The 22331-nt window shown below is 35.1% G+C and overlaps 1 non-coding gene across 1 annotated transcript; it reads left to right on the top strand.

The window, feature by feature from the left end:
- Window positions 1–18452: 18452 nt before the first annotated feature.
- LOC128289778 (small nucleolar RNA R71) lies at window positions 18453–18561 on the top strand. The gene has a single exon (XR_008279422.1). It is a non-coding gene; the product is annotated as a small nucleolar RNA R71 (small nucleolar RNA).
- Window positions 18562–22331: the final 3770 nt, after the last annotated feature.

The following is a 22331-nucleotide window of genomic DNA, read 5'->3' as shown; positions in this document are numbered from 1 at the left end:
AGGAAAGAACATCGAGTAGCCGAGTTGGAACCATTTTGCCCAACACAAGGTAAGTCATTAAGCACATATGTTTGATATTGCTTAAATGATTGTAAAATCTATGCAGTTGTATTTAATGGGATGCTATATATATATATAAATGAAATTGTATGTGTATGGAGTGATGACAATTGTTGAATGTAAAAGAAATAGTGAAATGTGTAGAAAGTTTGCTTTCGGCACTAAGTGTCTTGGGCAATACGTGTGTACGATGACGAGATTGGCACTAAGTGTGCATGCTGGAAATATATGGCACTAAGTGTGCATGCTGGAAATATATGGCACTAAGTCCGCATGCTGGAAAAATACTACCTTTGGGTGTGCGAGCTCGAAGGGTATGGCACTATGTGTGCGGGCTTAAATTGCGTGGCACTAAGTGTGCGAAATCGAGTATTAAGCACTGTGTGTGCGTACTCTATATATATGGAGGTGTGTCTCCATCGAGTTGAGTATGGACAGCGGATCGGTAAGTACCTCGAGCTCATGACGAATAGAAAATACATTCATGCTCGGGGTTGAATTTGGTAAGCCTTAAATCTATGTGATGATTGAAATTGTATGATTGTGGTGGAAATGAGTTAGTGTGTGAAAATGCTTCAAATATCTTGTTGTGTAGAATATGAAATGTGGATGTATGACTTGGTATGAGATTGGACCAAAAGGTCCGAGGAATTATGGTATAGATTCGATATGGATGAGTACCTAACCTCGTTTATTGTTCATGTTGTAGTAACTTTATCAGTGGATTGATGAATGCTTATGACTTACTGAGTTATAAACTCACTCGGTGTTTTCTTGTCACCCATTTTAGGTCTCTCGGACTCGTATTGTTTGCGTGATCGGAACCGTCGTTGAAGTCATCACACCGCTGAAATATTTTGGTATTGTCTTCGTTGTTGAAGAACATTTGGCATGTATAGGCTATTATATTTTGTTGAACTGTGGGTTGTAAACTTTAAGCCATGTGAAAATGGCCTATGTGGTCGCCGAGTGGGATGCTAGAACCTATAGCCACGAGTCTTAGAAACTTTAATTTTGATAAGGTGGCCATAATTTGTGTCATGTATGATGGATGATTAAGGCCAAGGAAAGATTCATGAAATTGGCATAGTCTACTGCAGTAACTGTTGCAGACAGCAGCAGTGAGGTGAGATTGAAAAATCACTAAAAATAGTAGAAGCAGAATTAAATAGTGAATAAATTATGCAATTGAACCTTGATGAATCTAGTTTAATATGGATGGAACGAAACGACCATATGAGCAGTATACTGAGAGATATTAAAGTTCTCGTGAGACAGGGCCAGAACGGTTTCTGGGTCCCCTGTCGTGACTTTGAAAATTTACTATAAATTATCCAGAAAGAATTAGAAGTCATGCCTTATATGTAAAGATTCCATTTTGAGTCTAGTTTCATTAGAAACAAACGGCACCAGTATTAAAGCCCTGTACAGAGAGATATTCAAGTTTTAACGCGTGAAGGTCAGTGTAGTCGACTCCTGTAACATTGGTGACTTTAACTAATAAACTGTACCAATTGGCCTAACCAAAAATTCTAGAAATAAATCCATGGATAGATATATGAGTCTAAATTCAGGGAAAATTTACGGAATCAGTTTCTGAGTTTTGAAACTCGAGATATTATTTTTAAGGCGACAGTGACGCAGTTAGCTAGCCTGCCTAGAACAGCAATCAGATTTTACAAAGAGAGAAATAAGGGAAGTAAGCCCGGTAACACCACGTGTTCAAATCCGGTGACGGTCACGGGTTTGGGGTGTTACAAGTTTGGGAAGAACAAGAAGTCAATCCCATTAATCATGTATGCATGAACCCCATAGGCATTACTTGCAATTTATTGCAAGTAGAATTTAAATTTTAATAAACTCATCTTAAGTTTAATAAATGAGTTGCTAGTTTTAATTCAACTCATCTTAATTTATTTATTTGAGTTTTTATTAAACTTCATTTAATAAGATGCTTATTTAATTAATCTAGTTACTAGGATAATTTATTGAAGCATGATTTCAAGTTTATTTAATTTTGCTTCTTTTAATTAAACTAGTTGTTGCACTAATTGATGCCTTTGTTTCTAGTTCATTTATTGAAGTCAAGTATTTAATGTGTAACAGCTCGATTTAGACCATAGTCAGAATAGTGGTTTTGGGACCACAAATCTAAGTCAAAAAATATTTAAATATTATTTTTCCATGCTTATGATATGTGAATTAGCATGTGTGAAAGTTTCGTATGAAAATTTAATTGTTTGTGTGCTTAATTTGATAAAATGACCTAATCACGTAAAATGAAAAAGTTTCCTGTTATAAGTTAAAGTGCCTAGTTGTTATGGCTTATTAATTGGAAGCTCTTTATGTTGTAATAAGACCATTATATGTTAGTAGAATTTATGGTTTGGCATTTTGGTAAATAGAATTATTTTTAAAGGGTGGTTAGGTAATTGAATAATAAAGGTTAATATAATAAAAACAAAGTGAAATTGATGGCCATTTTATCATCTTTTATGATCATATGAAGCATGGGAGAAAGCCAAAATAAGTTTTTCATATTCGGCACTTTGAAGTTCATTTAGGTATGTGATTTTTGATCGGTTTTTGATTATTTTTATATTTTCGTGATCGTTGCTTTGTGTTCTAGCTAGCCCGTACTCTAATTTTTGAATTTTTTGATGGATACTCATGTTTTTTGATGATTGAAGTTAGATGATAGTTTTACATATTTTACAAAGTGATTTTGAGTAAAAATGCAAATTATGGGCAAATTTGTGAAATTATGAAATTATGTGGCTAAAAGTATGAATAAAGTGAAAAATATAGGCTGATTTGAGATTGGGTAAAATTTGACCAAGCATGGGTGTGGTCAAATTTTGATTATTTTTGTGTTTTGTGAAATAGGGACTAAATTGCAAAAAATGTGAAATGTCAGGGGCAAAGTGTAATTAGCCCATTTATGTGTTTTTGGATGAATTTGAGTAAATATGTGATTAAATAAGTTAAATTTGTATTGAATTAGATTAAGAAATGAGGAAATCGGAATTTGGATCGGGGAAAGTCAAATATTATCGAATGGTCATTTCGGTCCGTTCGTGTTAGTACGAGGTAAGTTCATAAGTAAATAAATGTTGTTAAATTGAAATATATATGCATTATATGTGTTGAATTGAGTTGTAAAGAAATATATTTGTGAAGTTGAAATATGTAAAATATGAATTGAATTTGAGGCACTGAGTGTGCGATAAATGAAATAGCTACGGCTATTAAAATGGCACTAAGTGTGCGAGATTATAACAGCATTGGCTGAGAAAAGGTCACTATGTGTGCAATACCGATATAAGTTTAGTTTAATGAAATGGCACTAAGTGTGCGATAACACTATAATTTTGGCGAATTAAATTGGCACTAAGTGTGCGAGTTCATTGAATGTTCAAGGATGATTGAATGAATTAGTAGTTCAAGCATTGAAGTGATAAATGTGATAGATAAGAGCGTAATGGTACAGGTATGTATGGAACCTATTTGGTTGATGATGTTAAGTATGAAGTAGATAAAAAAATTATGTAAATGAATGATGAAATGAGTTGGATTGAATAGCATTATTAATGCTACTTATAAGATTAAAGATGTGAAATGAAAGTAAGATATGGTTTGGAATAAGAATGAGTAATATGATATGTTATATATACTTGTTATATGAAATTGTGGTATTATGTTTCGGATATGAGATTTACGAAACATGAAGTATGGCTTTGATGTATGATTGCTTGGTTAGAAAACTTGATCAGATAATGAAATTAAAATGGTTGAGTTGGCTGTATGATTCATGTATGCGAATTTGGTTTATGTGAATAAGGAAATTATAGATGTTCAAGTTTGGAAGTATTTGTAAAGAAATTGATATTTATGTATGATTTGTAATAAATGACCATGGTTTGGTTGGCGATGAAATGAATATGTGTGAGCTTGATTTATACGAATGAGTTTACGGTTGTTAATCGAATTTGAAAGCATGGTTATATGTTTATTGATAAATAAGTTAAGTGAATTATTTAATGTGGTTACATGAATTTACGAGTATAATGAAGGTATAAGTGATTGAGATTTGTTAATTTCGGTTTAGTGATATTGGTTTATAAATATCATTGAAATGATTTATTTGCTTATGGCTTACTAAGCTTTCAAAGCTTACTCTGTGTGGTTTTGTATGTCTTTAGAGTTTTAGGGACTTGCTCAGGTTAGAAGTCGTTGGAGATGTCATCACACTATCCGGTTATCATTTCGGTAAATAAAAACTTTGAGTTTTGGTTAAATGGCATGTATAGGGGAGCTTCATTAAGGTTCATTTTGATTTGTATATATGTAGCCATGCGAAAATGGCTTGCTAAAGATGTAACATCCTGATTTCTGGGGTTTTTTCGCGATTCTCGGTATTTTTGGTAAAGTTTTTAAAAATTGGTATTTTGTTGTGGAATTCATAATTTGAGTGTGTAAATGGGCTTATGGAAGGCCCATGTGTTGGCCAAAACCCGGTGGAATTTTTGAATTTTGGACTTAAGAAGTTAGGGGCTTTGGATAGGTGGTCTTATTAAAAATTGTGGGTAAAATGTATCACAAAAGAGCCTCTAGTAAAATGGCTAAGTGATGCCACTAGGGAGCTATACAGGTGGCGTGTAAGTGTTGGGGGAAGACCTGGGTTCGATTCCCTGTGATGGAAAATATGATGCTAAATTTTATGCTTTGTGCATGCTAGAGTTTAAAGCTGAACGGAACTTTGTGGGAGAGAGTTTGAATCAGTCAAATGCATGGATTAAGGAGGGATAAGGGGAAAGATTTTAGAGATTTGAGAGGGGGATAGAGTTAGCCGATTTGAAGGGATTAGAGAGGGGATTTCAGCACAGGGGTTTTAGTTAGGGATTTTCGGCATTAGGGTCTAGGTTGTGCCGTTTTCTTCCTTTTGTTTAGTCTTTTCTCTCTTTTTATTTTTCAGCCGAATCTACCATCTCTCCTTTCATCTTTTCTTCCTTTTCCTTCTTCCAAACCAGCCCACTACTTCCCTCCATTCATCTATTGTTTCTTTCCCCTACCTTCACTTTTGCCGAAATACCGCAAAAGACGAAATTTGTGAAGCTAGGTGGTGCCGACTCTTTGTTGACCAGCAACCCTCTTTTTCTTTTCACTTTTTAGTGGTCAATTCCCTTATCTTCTAGGCATAAATGGATTCAAGAAGAAAGACTATGGTAAGTGCTCGAACTCTAAACGATTCCTATGGTAAATGTTGACAAAAGCCGAAACCCCTATAGTTTATTTAGGTGGTCGAATATGGGTAGAGGCCTTATTTGGTTTTCCCTCACGTCTTTTTATGGTTTTTATAGTGGAGGAGCAGCAAGGCATAGGGTCGACTTGGATTAGCTTGGAACATCGGAGTGGCTAGATCTAGTCATCAACTTCGGCAAAGGTATGGATTCTAAGGCCATTATGGATGGTGACCGAATGTATAAGTGTTGATAATAGATGGTTCTTGTTTTGGTCTAATTATTGTGAGCTGATCTATAAATGGTTGATTATAGGAGAAATCGTGTAGGAGATCTCGTCGAGGAATATCGTGAATCAGGTGTGTAACGAACCTTTTTTCGTAGCTTAAATCGATAAATGCCGAAAAGCCGAAATGCCAAAATTCTGGCATTTCAAGGACTTGTCAGCAAGCGAACACTCATTGGTTAGTTAGATTCACTAAGTGGATGATCGGGAACATTGAAAAAAGGTAAGGGTATGATTTGGTGCACGATGGTAAGTTGGGCCTCGAGGGGCTGAAATAGGGCCCAATGGGCTTCTGGGCCCATTTGGGTAAATTTGGCAGAAAATGGAATCCTGAAAAATTACACGTTAAAACTGTTGAAACCGCTATGGAAAATGGGCTAAATCGGCCTAGATGACTAATTCGGCTATGTAGAGCCTATTAGGGATTTTTTGCCCAATAACTCGGTTTCGCTAAGAATGGGCCAGAATCACTGTTAAAACACTTGAAATTGTTGGAAACTGATATTAAACATGGAAAACCCTAATAATTGGTAAAAGTACGAAATTACCCTTATAGTATGGAAATGACTGTTTTGCCCCTTGGTAAAAATGACCATTATACCCTTAGGGTTTAATTATGAATTTGACACATGGGATTTTGATATACAATATTGATATGATATGCACATGATATGTGTTTAATTATGAATTTGACACATGGGATTTTGATATACAATATTGATATGATATGCACATGATATGTATGATATGCACATGATATGTATGATATGCACATGATATGTACGATATGCACATGATATGTATGATATGCACATGATGTATTCATAAATGCATTGGGTTGGGTTTTTATATGGATGGAGGAAGTGCAAAAGGGCTTATGCCCCGTTTCAAAAGGGCTTATGCCCCAGTTATTAAAAGAGGCTAGGCCTCCAGTTATATAATAAAGCAGCTATGCTGCCAGTGGAGAGCTTTGGTTGGGTGGGTTGAGTTATTCCCCACATGGAGAGTTTGGTTGGTACAGGTGAGAGTAGCGGATGGTGGGTCGAGTAGTCTCCACAAATGGGTTTGCATTCTTTCATTGACATTACATGTGATATTGAAATGGGCCTACGGGCCATACCGTTTACAGTAAAGGCTTCGGCCCAATAATATGAAATATGAAAAAGGCTTCGGCCCAGTGTTATGCAATATGAAATATGAAAAGGCTTCGGCCCAGTATATGTTGAGATTGGTTTTGGACTTAGGCCCAGCAGGCTGATATTGTTTTAGGCTCTGAAAGGGGCTTGTTGCACATTGAGTTTCCAAACTCACCCCCTTTCCTTAACCTTGCAAGTGAGCCTTGATTTGGCGACTTGGCACCGGAGGGGGTTCAGAGTGGCCACGGTGATCGCTTTTGGGCTTTTGAATAAGCGTTTGGTTTTCTTTAAGTTTATTTTTTTTATTATTTATTTTTGGGTTGTAATAAGGCCATTTTAACTTTATTTTCTTTTTGTTTTCTGGGATTATTTTATTATTAACAACTTCGAACTGGTTGATAACAATTTCAAATGAGCTAGACTTAGGACGTGCTTTCAAATGATACCTGTTTTCAAAATAACACATCACTACGATTATCCGATTTATCAAAGATATTCACTTAAATAAATTTATACCTGATACGACCAAGTGTGGCAATGGTGGTGGGCATGTCTAGGATTGGATCCAATCGAAGAGCTTGGTATTTAAGCAGCCTTCATGGCTCACCTCCTCTGTTACGAATTCCTACCTGGTGCCCAGCTTCCATTCACTTTGTTAAGCTTAACAAAAGTTGGTTTTAAAGCGCTAAAACGAAACGTGGATTTTTAACTTCAATGTGGCACATCGAATTCGGCCGTAACGTCTGGGCCGGGTTTGGGGTGTTACAAAAGATGTTAATGTCTATTATATTAGGGCATGGTATGAGTTCATTTTGGGAAGTATGTTTTATGGTATGTACGTATGGTATAATCTTGGTATGAGATTGATATGGTAATTTGAGATGTTGATCATGTATGAGTAAATGAATTTGGCATGTGATATTGGTATGTTTTGGTATAGAAAGTGATCATGAAATTTATTAATGATATTATGGATTGATTGATACATGTTTGGAGTTGAATTTGACTGAAAATGTAGTATATTGATGATTGAATGATGCTTGTAGGGAGGACTCAAATTGGGTGGCAAATTGGCTTTTCAAATGGCCTATTTTTGTCCACATAAACGTGTGTCTCAACCGTGTACGACACACGGTCATATTACACGGCCATGTGTTCCTTGGGGTAGTCCTACAATTTAAAGTCAATCTTGAGCACGGGCTTGACACACGGACGTGTGGTCAACCATGTGACTTAAGTCAGTTTCGACCACGACTAAGCATACGGGTTTTCTTGTGGCCGTGTGGATAAGTCAATATGTATGCTCTGTTTTGCCAAGGCCAAGACACACGGGCGTGTCTAATGCCGTGTGATGCACACGGCCTATTCACATGGGCGTGTGACCTTTATAACTTAGAAAAAATTTAAGTTTTGGAAAAAAAATTTGTATGTGTCCAGTTTAGTCTGGACCTCTTCCTAATGCATGTTTATGGTCTCATTGACCTAAGAAAGGGACTTAATGTTAATGTTTGACTACAATATGATGATGCATGACTTTTGATTGTGAAATGATTGCCAAATGTTTTGATATGTCTGGTAATGCCTCTTAACCCTAGTCTGGCGATGGATACGAGTTAGGGGTGTTACATAATGTGATTGAGTTTAATTAGTGATTAATTGTGTTTAATAAAGTTCATTTTAATGTGTTTATTGTAGGTGTCCCTTCATCTCACAACCATTACATTTCAAGGCTGTTTCAACTTAATGGAAGTGACTTTTCAAGTGTTTTTTTTTGTTGGTTACAAAGGAAGGAGCTGTTACAAGTGATGTTTCATACATCAATTAAGGAATTTTAAGGAGCATTTTAACACCCTTTTAAATTTGACAGCAACCTCTTCACCTACCAGCTGATTTTGTTCTTTCAAATATTAAAAAAGCATTCAAAACACCATTAAGTTGCTGGTGTCTTTTTGGCTAGTCAAGGAACATCTCAAGAGACATTTTTCAAGCAATCAAGGATATTTATTCAACTGAATTAAAGTGAATTCAAGGATGGAGTTAATTGTTACAAGAATGCCAAGAGACTTGAGTTTAATTTCAGTTTTAATTATCACATTAAGATGTGACTATTTAGCTAGTTTTCTATACCTATAAATATGTGTAACCAGCCATTTTTGAAGGACGTTTGGACATTTTAATGAAACTTTTCTCATTTGGTGAGAAAAAATTTTCTCTAATTTTGTTCAAAGACTTGTTGGCTTATTTACAAAGCTAGTGGCGTAAACCCGTTCTTTGCCTTTTTCGAACATATCACTTTCGCAAGTGTGGCATTCGAACCCTATACTGAGATTCCTATCTTTCTTGATAGTGGATCGAGGTTTTGACCGAATTTACAAACCTTTTCAAAAGCATGTATGTATTGGATCGACACTAATTAGTGTTGGTTCTTGCTTGTTTCTTGAACCGTTACTTTCCATCCTTTTACCATATCCAAAACATAATCAACTTTTACCACTTATTTATTAACCAAATATTTTCCCTTTCCAATTAGCCATTTTATTTTTGATCTTTTAATCCCAGTTGAGCCTATTTCATTAATTTAGTTAGATATCCATCTAATTGAACCATACTTTCTCGTAGACGATTGGGGAACGTAAATACGACTTAACTCATCATTCGAGGTGTATCGTATCACTGAGTTCCTTGTTAAACCAAACTATATCCCTTAATTATCTCAAACTATCACATACCCCTTTGTTTAAAGCCTTACTTAGCTGAATTCAACCAATACTCTGTTCAAGAGCGATACTTCTCCATTTTAATGACCGGGCAATATAAACTACTCGAATCATCATCGAGGCGAGTTCATATCACTTATCGAGCATAGCTTGTGGCATCATTTCCTTTCCATTATTAACCGAACTTATCACTTTCGAGTGTGGCGTTCATATACCTTTGGTTCCTATCATTGTTTATAGTGGATCAAGGTCCAACAATCCAATAATGTTGGTTCATTCTCAGTCTTAGCCAAATTATCCTTTATTTATTTTACCTATTTTACCTACTACCATTGTTTGAAGCCATTTATTCTATTTTTGTTTCAATTAACCTAAAACAAACTTATCCTTACTCAAATTCACGATCGGGCAACAAATACGACTCAAGACATCACCGAAATGAGTTCGTATCAGAGTTAGTGATTTGGAGTAAGAATCGATGTTCTCGACATTATAGTATTGTAATTCAATTAAAAAACAAAAAAATCGAATTTAAAAAAAACTCAGTCCCCATTCAAATTCAAGTAGTGGATATCAAGTTTTGTAAATGAAAAAAAAATCGTGAAAAAAAAAGTTAGTTTTGAAAATTCTATTTGCTGCCCCGAAATCATCCATTCAATATCCTACCATTTGGCCACACTTAAACCTTTCCATCTTTGTTTCAACCCTACCCTTTGTCCTACAACATTCCCTACCTGATGTGACCACACCCCGAGGCTCAACAAGCTCCAAGCCTGATCCCATCGGGTTACCTAAAGGACCCATAACTCGAGCTCGGGCCAAGCACCTTCAAGAAGCTGTTTCAGCTTTGTTTGCTCAACTTTGGAACGACAATGAGCTCCAAGCCAAAGGGATAGATTAGACCAACTTAGTACAAGCTCCATGCACTTTAGTTCAAGCTGATTTCAACTCAATTCCAGATTGACGATCTCTATCTAGCTCAATTCAACTCATTTGAGCTTAATTCAGCTCGTTGAGCTAGGTTTAGTTTTCCTTCAGCTTATTTCTTTATCTTTTTAAATAAACTAAGTATTAGCTTTATTTTATACAAACTATCACATCTCAAGCCCGAATTCCCTAGCTCAAATCAGGTCATTAAATTGTTTTCACATGTTTGAGCTAGTCGAATTTAATGTGTCTTATTTAGTGCATAATTTTAATGTGTTCGGATTTGAACAAATTTAATAGCTGCTGCTATTTAATTGCAGCTATTAAATTTGTCCAGCTGATTACATGTCGTGTCTTAATTTATTGTTTGTGTTTAATATGTCTTAGATACTACTTGTTTTAATGTGTCCTAGCTGAATGCAAGATTTTAATGTGTCTTTGACTGCCGAAATTAATATGTCTTAAGTTTGATTTATTGTTGAATTTATTTGGTACAGGTGCATGCTTGGGATGGCATAAATAGGAGCTGATGGTTCAGCTCTTCCAAACACCTCATCGTGCATAACAACAGCCAAAGTAGGCTGCCGGTTGTTATCTCCAAGCAACCCTTCATGTATGCCAAAGGCCAAGGGAGCTGATGCTTTCTTTGTTCTAGACTGACCATCCAGCTCTTCAAGGCAACATTTTAAGTATTTACATTGCTAGAGATCCTTCACACAATGGTGGCTAATCCGTTTTGTGCATTCACTCCAAGGGACCATTTACATTCGGTTTTCACATTTTGGAAACCATTGAAGTGCCCAAGCTGATCATTAAAAATTCAAGACCTTTTAGCTCCACCAAGTAGCTCTATTAAAGAGCATTTAATCCATTGGTTGAACATAGGCAAGACTATTCAGCTCACCATCCTTTCAATCAATGACTAGCTGAATGTTCATCATCTAAAAGCTGTCCATTGGATTTTTTTCATGCAAGAAGCTTCTAGGGACATTCAAGAAGCTTCAAGGAAGTTTTTAGGAAATTTCTTAGAAATTTCCATCTCATTAAGCTGAATTAAAATGACCATCCGGCTAGCCATTGTGCTCAGCTATAAATATTGGTTCAAAACTGATTGTAAAGAACTTTTTGACATTTTGTTTAATGAAGCTCTGTTTCTATGAGGTTTACTTCCTCTCAACTTTCGTACGAGTCTCAAGCGACTTATCTAGCTTGCTAGTGGCGTCAACCGAACTTGTTTTCTGAACTTATCACCATCTCTTGGTGTGGTGTTCTTCTATCCATCTACCAACCATCCTTCACCTTAAGCTATATAAGATTCGGGGCGATACTCGATATAGTATCAAATCATTCTTGACGCTTAAGTTCTACCTCCATTCTATCAACTATTAAGCTATCTTACTTTCTTGCTAAATCGACCTATCCACATTTGAACCATCTAAACTCTATCCCGTTCTCTCCCACTTTGAACCTATTTCGACATTTATCTACATACTTAACCAAAATTCACCCATTCTTGAAATCGAACAAAACTTCTCGTCAATGATCGGGCAACTTACATAGACTCGACTCATTCAACAGAGCCAGATCACGTCACTACCAACATCGAACATCCAATTTTGCAAGCTGACCCACAACAACTACTTCTAAGTTTAAATAGTCCTTTAAGAACTTAGAGAGGAAGAGTGAGAGAAAAAAGGCAAGAGTGAGTGAGACTATTCGAGTGAGTAAAATCCAAGTGAGTATGACTTCTTTGTGAGAGAATTTGTGAGGTTTTGTTGTGAGTGCCTAAAATGTCCCACAGTCTGGAAAAAAATCCAAACGAGGGAGTTGGTGATGCGATCCCAGTTGCATCATGTTATGACCCAACTCCACAACACAGAGATTGGCCTAAACGCGAGGGGCCCAAGTGCAAAATGAAATCTAATTTTAGTTTGTTAAATTGTGCGCAGGTTTTAATTGACTAAATTTGGGGTGGAAACCATTGCTAGAATAATCGAACAATCAAAGAAGTTCGATTCAAGTGTTCCATGCAATTTGCTAGAAGCTCATTTAGCTCGGTCATAGTTCATTCAAGCTTATTCAGCCAACATTATTCAGTTTTAGCTTATGCATCAATTTGCTGGAATATTTAATTTGGTTTCAGCTCAATTTTAGTTTTATTTAGTTTATGTGTTTTGAGATAAATAATTGCTGGATTAAACTTTTAATATGTTTAGTTTAATTAATTTAGTTGTTTTAATTGCTTAAATACTTAATTTAATTAATTAAGTTGTTTTGAATGCTCTTTAGTTGCTTAAATAATTACGACATTTAATATGTTTCAGCTTAATTAATTTGCTATGACCATTTAACTTGTTTAATTAATATGGTGGCCAAAATTGGGGTTGAATTTTAAAATGGTTTGAGATCTCATTAAAATCTGGAAAAATACATTTGAAAGTCATTTAAAATCCTCCAAATTCAAGATCTGGAAATTTTGGTTTTTAATTGACAAGATTAATCAAGAAATTGAAGAGAAAAGAGATCTTACCCAAGCTAGTTGAGAGAAATGGCAGTGACACTTTCTTGGCAATGTTCGGGATCGATCTTGGGGTTCAAGATTTTAGATTTGGGGCTGATTTAGATAAGGATAAATGGCAGCAATATAATAAAGAAGATGGTGCACAATCTTGAAGCAAAAAAAAAAACAGAAAAAGAAAGAGATTGTAAAATGGGAGGTGTAGGCGATGGCACTAATGGAGGAAAGGAAAAAAAATAAAATCAAATAGAGGGAGAGGAAGAGGTGAACGGCTATGGAAATGAGGAGGGGGATTAAAGGCTGATTATTTGTGAAAAACTAACATTTATACCTAGGTTTACAAGGCTTGTGTAACACCCCTAACCCGTATCCGTCGCGGGACTAAGGTCACGAGGTATTACTGAACATACGTACAGTTCCGAACATTCTCATGCTAACACAGATCATATTCATATATACATGTAGAGCATATAACTAATTAAATATTAAACATACATTGTAAAACATATTGTATATATGAATCACAGGTTCATCACTTTATTGATAAGCAAATACCAATAAATAAAAATCGAACATTATATTTCTTAATTCTATATGTGCGCATATTTAACCAATTAAATAGTATCACCAGGCATTTTATCCCTTAGCATATATGGCATTATCAACTTCACAAATGATCACAAATATTTCATTAAACATTTAAGTCATATCAATTCCACCATTCAATCTTAAACTAGAAGTTTACCAATTACATACCAAAGCAGATATATATATATATATATATATATATATATATACTTGTTACATATTAAATAAGCAATTTACTAACAAAACATACCTAATACCAACTCAATATTTATCTTCATTAAATGTACCTATTTTATCAACCACATAAGCATAATATATGAATATACATTTCCATTACAAAGCTGAATCATAATGACAAGCATCATTTGATTACTCACACATACACATGTACATATATATACATTCAACATCTTGCTCCTCTATTAAGCCAAATTACTAGACCTTTACAATACATAACATATCATAATAAACCCTTACCATATTCTAACTTAAATATATATATATCATCTAATGCTCATTCACATATTAACACCTATATCAAACATAACAACCAATTTCATATATATACTTTATCTATTTCTAACCAAAACCGAATCATCTAACCATACTCGTGAAAATTTATATACACCATGACCGACTCATCAACCACAATCAAGTTCACCAACCATTATCAAGCCATTTCCAAAACGTATAACACCAATCACATATACCATTCATTCATAGCATATAACATTATAACCAAAACGGATTAAACCATGAGTAAACATAACGAAATTTAAACTTAGAAATTAAGCCATATTCGCATGGCTTAAATTATACATAACCAAGATCAGACAAAATACATATTAGCCTATACATGCCATAAGTTCAAAATAAGACTTTTAAAAATACCGAAGGTTGACGATAGTGTGGATGACTTCACTGACGATCCCCGAGCCTGTAACTAACTTCCAAAATCTATAAGAACAAAGAATAAACATACAAACAGTAAGTTATTGTAGCTTAGTAAGTCTTAAGCAAATTAAAAAATTAATGCATAATAACATCTCAATTACTAATCATTTTAGTTAAATAAATCAACTTATGCATTTGTAAACACATTTAATTTTAAGCTTTTAATTTCATACATATATAACTTATTCTTTCATAAGACAATTTCTCCTTGGCCGAATATACATGTATACATCTTCAATATATTCCCAAATTTCAAAACCATATTGTCTTATATAACTGAATATACATATACATTTATAGACATAAATTCATCACTCAAACTTTAACATTACATCATATAAAACTATAAGGCCAAATATATCTCTCATATTAACACATATACTACAACAACTTCATGAATCCTTTTTCATCACATATCAAGAAATCATTTCACCTTATTTTCAAATAGGTAACCAACTATCGCGTACCTGATCGTTTTAGCTCGTTTAACGTATTCAATTACCACATTAGCATAAAGTCTTTTAAGCATAGACTTATAATAGTTCACCGGCGTAAAGCCTGCTAAGCCTAAGCCTGTATCTCACACCGGCACAAGGCCAGCTAGACTCAAAGTCTGATTTTTATACACTGGCAAAAGCCTGCTAGGCATAAAGCCCGATTAAATTCACCAGCACAAGGCTTGCTAGGCTCAAAGCCCGAATATCACTACTATAAAACTGTCTCATAACAATTCATATATCAAAAACTCCAAATATTCCATATAGTTCATACAAAATTTCAAATGTTACAACTCAGTCGACTTAAACTCAAATACATTATTTCCAGGCTTAATCATATTCAGCTAACTTTACTATAAATCTATGAATTCCAAATCAGCATATTAAATTAAGTTACATTCAAAATTAAAAATGTTTAATTGCTTAAAGTCTTACCTCGGATATCAATGAACGATGTAAATCGACTATTCGACTATTTTTGTTTTTCCCCGATCCAAGTCCTATTTCTTTTGTTCTTGATCTATACAATTTCAAATTAATCTCATTCAAACACAATTTCATTCAATTTAATCCAACAACACATAAATGGGAAAATTACCATTTTACCCCAATATTTCATACTTATACAAATTAGTCCTATTTGCATAAAACACGAAATACACCAAATCTCCATGTAACATACTTAGGTCGAATGTTCCTCTAGTACATACAAATACATACATTTCATTTATTTTGCATTTTAGTCCTTTAATTTATTATTTTTGCAATTTAGCCCTAATTACTCAAATTCATCAGAAATTCTAATACAAAACATATTAATCCAAAACATATCTTTCATAATTTATCATCAAACATCACAAAACAAAAATATTCAACAATGGCATAACTCAAAATATTCACCAAAATCAGAAATTTTAGCACGGGTCGGATAGTATTCGAAGCAACGATCTCAAAAACGTAAAAATTATCAAAAATCGAGCAAAGTCCATACCTTAATTTGAACTTCAAGTTGCCGAACTTAAAACACAACCAAAAATTTCTTTTTTTCTTTTAGTTTCGGTTGAATATGATGAACATGCATATGTTTTAATGCTTTGTTTTATTTATTCTATGTTATTTTACATTTTACCTAATTAACCTTTATAATAAAATATGAAACAATTATAAATCATGGTCATTACCGTCCATGACTAATCCTTATGGTCAATTTGCAACATAAAAGCTCCATTTAAAAGAACAACAACTATTCGGCCCTTTCACAATTAACCACCAAATTTTCATTTTACGCGATTAAGTCCCTTTATTAAATCGGGCACCTAAACGGCAAAATTAAATCACAAAAATTTCAGACATACTAATTCACACATAATAAACACGAAAAATAATATTTAAATATTTTTATGACTCGAATTTGTGGTCTTGAAACCACCATTCCAACTAGGGTCTAAATCAAGTTGTTTCACCTTGGGTGGCACACACATTAAAAATAAGGGAATTTTTGCCAAAAATTAAATTATTTCACAAGGGAAAAGATTCGAACTTGGGACCTCGTTTAATTTCCATGCTTTCTCATATTTCTTCTAACCATTAGAATTTTTTCTCATTCTTGAAATAATTTTGTAATATTTATTTTAAAAACAGAATATGTCGCATACTAGGGTTTAAGGCAAAATTTGCAAAATAATAAAAATGGTGAGAGAAAAGGGACTTGAACTTGGGTTTCAAGGAATGTTTCACTAACACTTATCCAGAAAACCAATACCTCATTTATTTCCTAAAAATGCATAGATAATCTTAAAAACTATGGCATGATCACTCTCTCTCGATTCACAAACTCGATTCTACTAACATCTGATTTTTGGGATGTTACACCTCTATTACTAAACATTCCTCCATTGGATTGGGAAATTTCATCGCCTTCAGAATGTTAAATGTTACTTGATCATCTTGAACTCTCATTGTGAGTTCTCCTTTTTACACATCTATCAACATTGTTCCCATAGCAAGGAAAGGTCTCCCTAGGATGATATGCTTCAAAGTCTAACACAATAATGTCAGTAGGAAAAATAAACTTCTCAACTTTTACGAAAACATCCTCAATATTTTCCTCAGGATATGCTAACGAATGATCTACAAGTTGAAATGTCAGAGTAGTGGGTCTTAGTTCACCTATTCCCAACAGTTTGAAAATAGATTTGGGCATCAAGTTGATGCTTGCTCTGAGGTAGCACAAAGCTTTACCGCAGTAAGATTATCCGATGTTACCAGTTATTGTAAAGCTTCTAGGGTCTTTCAATTTCAGAGGTAGCTTGTTCTATAAGAACGCACTGTACTCCGTTAAAGCAACAATCTCGTACTCACTAAGTCTTTTCTTCTTGGACATATCCTTCTTAAACTTCACGTAGTTGGGCATTTGTTCTAAAGCTTCCACCAATGGGATGTTGATGTGAAGTTGTTTTAGAACATCCAAGAACTTCTTGAATTGCACCACTTGTTTCTACTTATGTTGTTGGAGTCTTTGAGGATATGGAACTTTAGGTTGAAATGGACAAGTTTTTTGAGGAGGTAAATCTGCAAAAGAATGTGTTAGCTTTTCAGAATTCACTAGTTTAGGGTTTATCTCATCAGATTTTTTAGCATTTGATTTTTTTAGTTTAGAAACTTCAACTATTAGTTGACTTTCTTCCTTTCAATAGGCTCATCTTCAATCACAACCTTCTTGGGTTCCAAAATCTTACCACTTCATAATGTAACCACCTTGTAATATTCCTTACCCAAACTCCTTGGATTTTCTGTATCACTTGACAAGGCTCCTTGCGATCTACTACAAAATTCTGTAGCTAATTGACCCATTTGGTTCTCCATATTTTTCAGTGTTGCTGCTTGACTTTGGATCAAAGCATCATTTTTTGCCATGTACGCGTTTAACAAGTCCTCCAAACTATTTTATGACTCAGCTTGAGGTGGTTTTGGAGCTTGTTGACTAAACCCTTAGGATTGATTAGGTTTATGTTGCATATGATTGTTCCGTCCATTTCCTTGGTTACTCTAAGAAAAGTTCAGATGATTCTTCCATGATGGATTGTAGAAGTTGGACTATGGTCCTTGTGCACTTTTATTTTGATACTGATCCCTTAGATAAGAAATAGACCCAGGGTTTAAAGGGCAATTCTCTAAAGAATGACCATCACCACAATATACACAGGAAACAACATCATACTGACTTGGTGATTGAGCTGCAAAATTATTCAAACCATTACTGGTAAATTGTTTTAACATTGAGGAAATAGAAGATAACTGAGCAAAGAGTGAAGTCAGTGTGTCTACTTCATACACTCTAGCTACCTATCTTTTAGAAATTGCTCGATTTGGCGGCCATTGGTAATTGTTGCTAGCGATCCTTTCGATGATCCCGTAAGCCTCGTTATAAGAAATAGACAAAATCGCACCATTCACAAAAGCGTCTACCATTTATCTTGTATGTGCATTGAGACCATTAAAAATCATCTCCAGTTGGATACAATGAGGAATCTCATGATGAGAACACACTTACAAAGCAATTCCTTGAATCTTTCCCAGGCCTCGTATTAGGACACGTCATCCAATTGTTGAAAAGTAGTTATCTCATTTCGCAACTTTATATTCTTGCTCGGTGTAAAATACTTTACCAAAAACGTTTCTACTAATGCTTACCATGTAGAAATTGAACTTGTTGGCAATGAATTCATCCATACTCGCGCTTAGTCTCGCAACAGGTATGGAAAAAACCTCAACCTTAATGCATATTCAGTCACATTAACTATCTTAAACGAATCACTTACCTCCATGAATAATTGAAGGTGAAGATGTGGATCTTCCATAGGTATACCACTGAACTGGCCAATCATTTGGAATATTTCAAACATCACTAGTTTCAATTTGAATTGGGTTGCCTTGATATCCGACCTCCTAATTCCCAAATTTAATTTATTGAAGAGTGGCATAGCGTATGTCTAATGGCATGATCCCTATCATCAGCAATAAGGATTGGGTTGTACACATGATTCACTCCATTACCTTGTCCATCATTTTGAGTTCAAAGGTTCATCTCGGCTTGTCTTTGAGCAGATCTCTCGTGTCTTCTCTATCTAAATGTCTGCTCAATTTCAGGGTCTACAAGTAATAGATTGATCATTCAATCTATGCTCATAAACACTTGATAAATAAATCACAAATAAAGAATAAATTAGTAATGTTAGAAATTTAAAAAAAAACAAACTGCAAAAATATTTTCACGAAGAATGATTAAGGCAACAGTCCCTAGCAACAGCGCCAAAAACTTGTAACGGGATTTTTGTGCAAGTGTACACAGTCATTCAAGTAATAAGTAAGTAAAATGAGTTACTGCCTCCAGAGGGATTGTGTATGTTACTCTATTATTTGTAAAATTATAAGTTAACAATTTGGTCGTAAAAACATAATATTTTTGAGTGGTGGATAATTAAATTAAATTATCTAGATGCAAAATGATCCCTATACAATTACATTAAAAAGGAAATGATCTAAATGTATGAACAGATTTTAGCCAAAAAATCACAACTTCAAAAATCAATAACATGGATAGGCTAGAATAATCATATTAATCAATTTAAATCATTTTAATCATGCTTAACAGTGTCAAAAAACATTCAATGGCAACTCGATCTTTCATGAGTTTGGAAACTAAATTAAGTCCTCTTAGATCTTTTACTTAGTGAAACATGTATTTTACTAATCATATTAAACTAAGGGTTTCTTAGTATTTATGCGAGATAACAGGGACAATTAAGTTTGAAATAGTTTAATCACATAAACCTAAAAACTATGCAAGATAATAGAGCTAACTAAAGATATTATGCACCTCTAATTTAGTCAAGTTTAATGATCTAAATTGAGCATAACAGTTTTCAATTATGTGTCTACTAGCCATCGTCTGGTTAGGATCGCTCAGCTAATCTGAAAGCATCCAATCAAGTATGAATGAAATACATCAATTTCTGATATTTTTCCAACCACAAGGACTATCAATAAAATATCCCAAAGTTGACTTTTGGACAGCCATATGCTTGTACGGAAATTGGGCTTGACTCCTCCTTGTTAGACTGTTTCTAAGTCCAAAGATTGATGTTAGAGACCGATGAGTGTCTGCCCATAGATGTTCTGAGAACATCGTACTAGCCGCTTTGAAAGAGGCTAGAAAACCCACAGCACAAATTTGTAGTAGGACTTTTTGCTTCAGCTTCGGTACCCATATTCACCGCGACAATGGTCAAAGATGGGCCACATCCATTAGCATCGACGAACTCGACATATAACTCAATAGCTGTAACACCCTAAATTTTGGGCCTAGAAGTAATGGGCCTTGAGTTTGGGATCGATTAGAAGGTGGCTTAAATAAATGAAATGTGTTTAAATATTTTATAATTGCATGTTTAGTCTAATTGTTGAGTGATTTAGGAAGGGTTGGTAGTGTGGAAAATGTCTTGGGTCCGATCTAGGGCTTTAGCAAAATTTTGCATTTTTTTCTAAAGGATCCTGAGCATTTGGTGGAAGGCTTATTAATAAGGCCTGGTAAAATCTGACACAAGGAAACGCTTGGCCTAGTGGTAAAAGGCATTGGTAACAAGCAGGAAGTCCAGGGTTTGAGTCCCGGCCTTGGCAAAAATTTTTATTACGTATATGATTAGTAGGGAAGTAAGTGTTTAGGCCCTATAAATATGTTTGGTGAAAATTTGACAAAAAGGATGCGCTTGGCCCAGTGGTATAATGGCGTTTGGAGTAAGGAGAGGTGTCGGGTTCAAGTCGCAGCATGAGCAAAAGTTGTGGGTTTTTTTTTAGACAACCTGGAGGTCGATAGAACAACTTTATAATTAATTGGGGCGGAAGAACGACACAAATAACGTAGGTGCCGTAGTGGCAAGGGATGTATAGTGCAGCCAAGAGACTAGGGGTTCGAATCTGAATGGTAGCAAATATTTTTAGGATAACCTGGTTGCGAGTTAATAGGCCATAAAAATAGTTAGGGATGGAATCTGGCACAAGAGCGCCTGCGGTGCAGTGGCGAGAAGCATGTTATGAATATGAGAGGTTGTAGGTTCGAATCCCAGGCCTGGCAAAGTTTAAAATTTTATTCTTTAAGAAAACTGAGGCTTAGGCATATAAGTCTTTTAGTTAATTATGACCGAATGGTAGCACAAGATAGGATGTGGTGCAGTGGCTAGTAGTGTGTTGGGAAGTTAGAGGGCTAGAGTTCGTGTAGTGGCATGCGCAAAAGGGAGTTTAATTTTGCTACTCAATGCAGGGAAGGATTGCTATCCGGTGGAAGCAATTTGAATGCAATTCAAATTGGAATTGTTGGTTAAAATCAAGGGGATTAGGATGAGGACTAAGTGTGGATATGATGATGATAAAAATGGGAGAAATTGAAGGGAGTTTAACTGGACGAGTTTCAGTCGATTGGGGAGTGTAGGTTTGTATTTTTATTTATTTAATTATTTTTTTTAGTATATATATGTGTGTCGTATGGGCAAGTAAGGGTATTTTTTGTTTTTGTGTGCTTCAGTCGCATATCATCTCCTCTTTTCTTTAAGCCAAACTCTTGATCTTTTCTTCCCTATTTTAATCGAATCAACCTCTTCCCTCTTCAACATAGCCGACTGTTTCTTTTTCATTTAAAAGTCGAGTCATACACTTTGGGGGTTTGATTTCTTATTGGCAAGCGATCTCGCAATCAATAAGTGAATTAGATCTTCTTCGACTTTTGTTAAATATTTCTAAGTTCTTCCGTTTCTACACTCTTAAAAGCCGATTTTTCTTTATTCTTTCCAATACTTTCGTTAACCCATGGTTTCTCCATTTATTTCTCTTTTTCCCTCTCATTCAAGAATGTGATCACTGGCCAAGCATTAGTTGATGGAAAAAGGGGGTTCTAGCTGAGAGGTTGGGATAGAGGCTCCCAAGTTTAAGCGACGTAAGGTGTCAGCCGTTCGGGACTTTTCGCCTGGATACGGAAGGGGGACTACGTCAGATTTCGAGTTACATAGGCAGATCGCAGCCAATCAATCTAGTCAAGGTTCGGACGATTATGAATACTTAGTACTCCAGGTGATAAGGTGTTTACTTGTACCCTATGATATTTGATATAAAGTCGAAGGTGTGTACATACACTGCACACACACAAGTAGATCGGCAAGTCCCGAAAAATCGAAATGCCAAAAAGCTAAAATGCCAAAAAGCCAAAAGTTTGGCTACGGTAGTCTTGCGAGTGCGCAAACACTCGTATGGGGGAAACCGATAGGTTATCTGAAGCCCCATGGGCGATTCCATGGACTTGGGCTGTGAATTGGCCAACCGGGCCAGCATGGCTAAATGGGCCCGATGGGCTGTTGGG

The sequence above is a fragment of the Gossypium arboreum genome, chromosome 2, assembly GCF_025698485.1.
Source record: "Gossypium arboreum isolate Shixiya-1 chromosome 2, ASM2569848v2, whole genome shotgun sequence".
Classification (NCBI taxonomy): domain Eukaryota; kingdom Viridiplantae; phylum Streptophyta; class Magnoliopsida; order Malvales; family Malvaceae; genus Gossypium; species Gossypium arboreum.
Note: the sequence above shows the minus strand (reverse complement) of the source record. Positions and strands in the feature narration are given on the sequence as shown.